The sequence below is a fragment of the Dreissena polymorpha genome, chromosome 1 (genome assembly GCF_020536995.1).
Source record: "Dreissena polymorpha isolate Duluth1 chromosome 1, UMN_Dpol_1.0, whole genome shotgun sequence".
NCBI classification, from domain to species: Eukaryota; Metazoa; Mollusca; class Bivalvia; order Myida; family Dreissenidae; genus Dreissena; species Dreissena polymorpha.
In genome coordinates this window covers 102,968,417-102,974,977 of record NC_068355.1, presented here as the reverse complement: position 1 = coordinate 102,974,977, position 6,561 = coordinate 102,968,417, and positions in this window count along the sequence as shown.

The following is a 6,561-nucleotide window of genomic DNA, read 5'->3' as shown; positions in this document are numbered from 1 at the left end:
AACTGTCGGAGGCGGGCCAAGATGGACTGATGCGGGCGCTATGAAAGATTTAATAATAAAGATGTCATTTGACGATTTTTAATCACGGCAAATCAGACGAACAACTGATCAATTTGTGGTGACCAAAGTCTACTCATGAAACGGACTCGAGATTGCCTCAATACACCTAGGACTTTTTGATGCAACCGAGGTAAAATAAATAGCTTAAAACTAGTCTGTTGCCATTTCATACGAGGAATTTTACTTTACTTTAATGGTGATCTTTCAGCGTATTCAATGTCTTCATTGTTTTGCTATTTTAGTTTACACCGATGAATGCTGATTATTTGAACGTGTGTACATTTTACTTAAACAAAAATAAAATGTTTCAGAAACATCAAATATTTATATCTATTATGTATTCGAAATATGACGAAACATGTTCAAGCGAGTTGCACGTAAGTATCCGCGCATTTAGTTGTCTATACATACATGTACGCGCGTGCATGAATTTGCAGTGCATTTATATCGAGTGCACCAGTAATATCTGTTAGGTGGCCGTCGACTTTGAATTTGGTAAATAGGGATGATGATGATACAAATGTTCCAGATTGTTACATATTGTCAAGAAATATGTTAAAGGGACATTTCTGCGTTACACTACATACTAGATCCCATAAGAGTTATCTCTACTGTTAATCTTGTGTTTATATGAATATGCTTAATAGTTTGTTGCACACTTGTAGTTTGGATATGAATGAATAAACATGTAACCATATACGCCTTACGTTATATTAATAACACCGGCTAGACTACAACATGGTGTCAGAAGTTAAAAAAACAACAAAAAAACTACGGATAAAACCAATGGAATTTTGATTTTAATACAATCATAAAGTTACAGGATTTTATTAATTTGTGCTAATTGTGACATTCTGCTCATTTTAAAAAGATGGATAGCGGACACAATATAGGCCAAACACCCAAGATGGACTGGGACAATCCGGACTTACACCAAGCATTTAAATCGTTCAGATCGCACTGTGATTTCATGTTCAAAGGTCCATTAAAAGGAAAAGACGAAGAAACCAAATGTAATTATTTAATGTTATGGGTCGGCGAAAAGGGTCGTTCAATTTACAGTACATGGACACTAACAAATGACCAGCAGAAAGACTTGAAACATCATTTTGAACAATTTGAACAATATTGCAAACCAAAATCGAACAAAATTTACTCCAGATATGTTTTCAAGACAAGAATGCAAAAGGATGGAGAAACATTCGAACAATTTACTACAGATTTGCGATTATTAATAAAGGACTGTGATTACCCTGCTGGAATAATAGATGAAATGATACGCGACCATATTATATTTGGAATCCGTTCCCAAAAACTCCGCGAAAGAATGATCAGTGAAGGAAATGATCTGACACTTCAAAAATGTCTGGACATTGCCAGGACATATGAGTTGACGAAAAGCCAGGTGAAGTCGATGGACAATTGTGGTATCCATACTGTGGCCAGTGCCAGTGGAACTAAACGTCCAACAACAACCAGCTTCAAGCCGAAATGGAAGGGACATAAGCCGAACAACGCAAACAGGGGAAAATGTGCAAACTGTGGTGGTAGCAAGCATCCTACAAAAGAACTTTGCCCGGCACAGGGAAAGAACTGCAATTATTGCCACAAAATGAACCATTTTGCGTCAGTGTGTTTCCAGAAGATTAAGGACAACAGCACCAGAGCTAAACATAAAGCCAGAGTTAATGAGGTAAATGACTTTTCTGACTCAGATCAAAGTGACACGCATGATCAATACTTTATCAATTCGGTCATTTATGATAAGCAAAAGAATCAAGCTCATGTTAAACTGAATGTTGGTCCAAAAGAAACAAAACTAATGTTTAAAATTGACTCCGGTGCACAGGTCAATATCATTCCATTACGTAAATTTGCATTGTTAGGGATTAAAGGTCCACTCAAAAACACTCACATCAAGCTATCAGCTTACGACGGAACATCACTTAAGGTTCAAGGCACGATTCGTCTTCAATGTAGCTACGATGGTAAAAAGTCATATCTGGATTTTTACATTGTAGACAGCCCCTCCAGTCCCATATTATGTCTAGACACATGCATGTCTATGAATCTAATCAAATTTGTGTCAGGAATCGAACATAAACATTTCTACACAAAAGACACGCTTGTATCTAAATACTCTGATGTATTTACTGGTCTAGGAACTCTCCCAGGGGAATCTGACATTTGCATAAAACCCAATGCTGCTCCAGTTATTCACCCACCTAGACGTGTTCCTGTAGCAATCAAAGACAGACTCAAAAGAGAGTTAAACAGAATGGTTAAGGATGGTGTCATAACCAAAGTTACTGAGCTGTCCGAATGGGTCAACAGTATGGTCACTGTTGAAAAGCCCAGTGGTGCTTTGCGGGTGTGTATTGACCCAAAAGACCTCAATGACGCTATAATGAGACCACACTATCCATCAAGATCAATTGACGACATTTTGCCTGACCTGACTGGCGCTAAAGTGTTTTCAAAATTTGATGCACGTACAGGCTACTGGACTGTAAAATTGAACAAAAAGTCATCTTTCTTGACAGTGTTTAATACTCCATTTGGGAGATATAGGTATCTCAGACTACCATATGGGATAAACTGCGCACAGGACATTTTTGTTCGGAAAATGGACGAATGTCTTGAAGGTTTACAGGGCATCAAGGTAATTGTTGATGATATTGATTGTTTTGGAAGTAACAGACTAGAACATGACAAGAATCTCGATATATTGATGGACAGGTGTCGACAGATTGGTCTAAAACTCAATGCTGACAAAACTGAAGTCGGACAGACAGAAATTCCATTCTTTGGTCACGTACTGACAGAAAATGGACTGAAAATTGATCCTTCAAAAGTAAGGGCAATTCAGGAAATGCCATCTCCACAGTCAAAGTCTGATCTTGAGACAATACTTGGAATGGTAAACTATTTGCAAAGATTTGCACCAAATCTTGCTGAAATGACTAGTCCACTGAGACAATTGTTAAAAAAGGACAGTATTTTCCGGTGGGACCCGGAGCATGAAACTGCCTTAAACAAAATAAAAGGAGTTATCACTCAAAACCCAGGACAAATACTCTCGTACTTTGATCCAAAAGTTGATGTTGTGTTGCAAGTTGACGCATCACAAAATGGACTTGGTTGCGTTTTACTGCAAAACGACAAACCTGTTTACTTTGCCTCAAAAGCATTGACGGAGACAGAGCGAAACTATGCGCAAATCACAAAAGAGCTCTATGCTGTGTTATTTGGCATGACGAAATTTCATCAAATGACATACGGACGACACATAATAGTCCAAAGTGACCACAAACCACTTGTTAGCATAACACGGAAAAGTTTGCTAGCAGCTCCGCCAAGATTGCAGAAAATGCTATTGCAATTGACCAAATATGACTATGAAATAGTGCATATACCTGGAAAACAGATTCCAGTGGCAGACACGCTAAGTCGCAATTTCTTGCCCGACGAACAGACTGACGTTTGCCAAGACATGGACTCATATGTTCATGCGATTATGAAAAACATTTCTATGAGTGATCAGAAAATCCAACTGATAAAGAGCAAAATTGAATCTGACTCTGAAATGCAGTCACTTAAACAAACCATTCTAAATGGTTGGCCTGATAAAAGACAGGAATGTCCAAAATGTTTGTTACCATATTGGAATTTTAGAGATGAATTGGCATTCATTGATGGTTTATTGCTTAAGGGAAGCAATGTCATCATTCCAAAGGAACTCAGACAGTTGATGTTGGACAAAATACATGACTCACACTTAGGAGTTGAGAAATGCACACAACGGGCACGAAGTGTTATGTTTTGGCCAAATATGACAAAAGACGTCAAAGACAGAGTTCTCAATTGTCCTATTTGTCTAGAGCACAGAAACAGTAACACAAAGGAACCTATGATTCCAAATCAAATTCCTGAAGGACCATGGCAAGTTGTCGCCACTGACATATTTCACTGGAATGATTGCAACTATATTGTATTAGTTGATATATACAGCAGATATTTTGAATGTAGTTTACTGAACAATATGAGAAGTGAAACAGTGATACACAAACTTAAGAGTCATTTTACCACACATGGTATTCCTTTAAAAGTGATAAGTGACAATGCAGGTCAATATACAAGCCAGGAATTCGACAGATTTTGTAAAGATTGGGATTTTGAGCATGTCACATCATCTCCATTACACTCCCAGGGCAACGCTGTTGCTGAAAGATGTATTCAGACAATCAAGAAGATTTTCACAAAATCTTTACAAGCCAATCGAGATCCTTATCTTGCAATTCTCGAATACAAAAATTCTCCACTTGCTTGTGGACAGTCACCTGTTCAATTACTCATGAGTAGGGAAACAAGATCAATATTGCCGGTAACACAAAAACATCTTGAGCCCAAAGTACAAAATCACAAACAGATCAAAGACAATATGTCAAAATCACAAAATACTTCAAAGGCAAGATACGACAAACACGCAAAACCACTCAAACATTTATCACAGGGCGAAACTGTCAGAATCCAACAAGATAAACGTTGGAAACCAGCTATTGTAAGAAAACAAATACATGACAGGTCGTATATTGTTGAAACTGAAGATGGTGGGGTTTATAGACGAAATCGTGGCCATTTGTTAAAAACAAATGAAAAACCATTGCATATTTTCGATCCACAATCACTACCTATCAGTGACAATCACAAAAATATCACACATAGTGACATACAACAACCACAGCAGCAACAACAACAACAACATCAGCAACAAAAACAGCAGCAGTTACAACAAAATGCATCGGTACCAAAAGATAGTAGTAACCGAATACAGGCAGATAAACAATATGTCACTAGATCGGGCAGAACCGTCAAGCCGCCTCAGAGGACAGACCTGTAAAATAACTGTACATGTAATTTGATTTTATAATATGTATGTTTAATATAATATGTGCATGTTTTTTTTTATCACAATACTTTTATATGTATTTTCATATGTATAAGTTATCATATTCTCATACTGCAGTCTGCAATTATTTTGTGAAAGTATCAAAGTGTTAAGAAATCGGGAAATAAACAGGTGTATTTTGCTAAGTTTCTATATATTTCTTTCCCGTGAGAAAGTAATATTTTGGATTATATTTCTACAGTGTTAATTAGATTTATCAACAATGTTAAGATGAGGCTAGAACAGCGCCACAATCTATGTCATTTTCGAGAGAACTTGAGCAGTGTTATCAGGATGCAAACATTCGCCAGCAGTGTGTGAGATTTGTAATCAGCGCTTTACCAATTAATGTTAATGTGAAACATTTGTTATACCGGGACACACGATTTGTAATACGATCACCATTGAGATACAGATTAAACATTTTCACAGGAAAACATTTATTTGAAAAGAAGGGAGATGTTACATATTGTCAAGAAATATGTTAAAGGGACATTTCTGCGTTACACTACATACTAGATCCCATAAGAGTTATCTCTACTGTTAATCTTGTGTTTATATGAATATGCTTAATAGTTTGTTGCACACTTGTAGTTTGGATATGAATGAATAAACATGTAACCATATACGCCTTACGTTATATTAATAACACCGGCTAGACTACAACACAGATGTTTAAAGCAAGAACACCTTGAAACACCTATGTAATGTCATATTACTTCTGTATGCCTGGTTTATAACTGAATGTATCTTTGTGTTAGATAGTTTTTTAATGTGATGTGAATAATACGGACAGAAACTAATCAGTATATTAACCATGTTTTGGAATTGTTTAGTATATTAAACGCAATCACATAGAGTGGTGATAATTACACCAGAGATGCTTGCTGTGACCAGCAGCCATGCCCAACATAATTTCGAACGTACAAATACCGTATCATGGATCGAAATATATTCGTGGTTCTTATGAATAACTGAGTAAGAATGGCTTGGTAAATTTAATACATTCACTGAACACATATCATTTCATACTATCCTTATAGGGTATATCATCTAGTGCATGGTCGCTTTTTCCGTATTAATTTAAATTTTGATGTAATATGTTGTATGGGTGTGTAACAATAATTCCCCTCGATAATCTTTTACGTCCAACTTTCGCTAGTTCGAGATATCAGACACTCATATAAAAAAATATGCGACTTTTCATTCAACATACCTACAGGGTGGTTATATTGCTTTGAATAATTTTTTTGTTTCCGCGGAATTTATTTTCCAAATATGGTGAAACTTTATATGCTGAATTGGCAGCGTTCTTACAAACGAGTCGTTCGTAATATTGTTTCTGTTTTAATAGATTGCCCGTTAATCGCCTCTTGTTCTTGTTCGCACGCTTTCCAATAAACCAATACACTTACAAAACGCATTTTTGGGGAATATACATCAGTTTCACTAAAAGCCTTGTTGTTTTAGCGTCAAATCTGCCTGACACATTGCCCACCTGCGTTGCTGGTGGATTTTCTGGCTCATTCGCAAACACCGAGACAGCCGTGCGG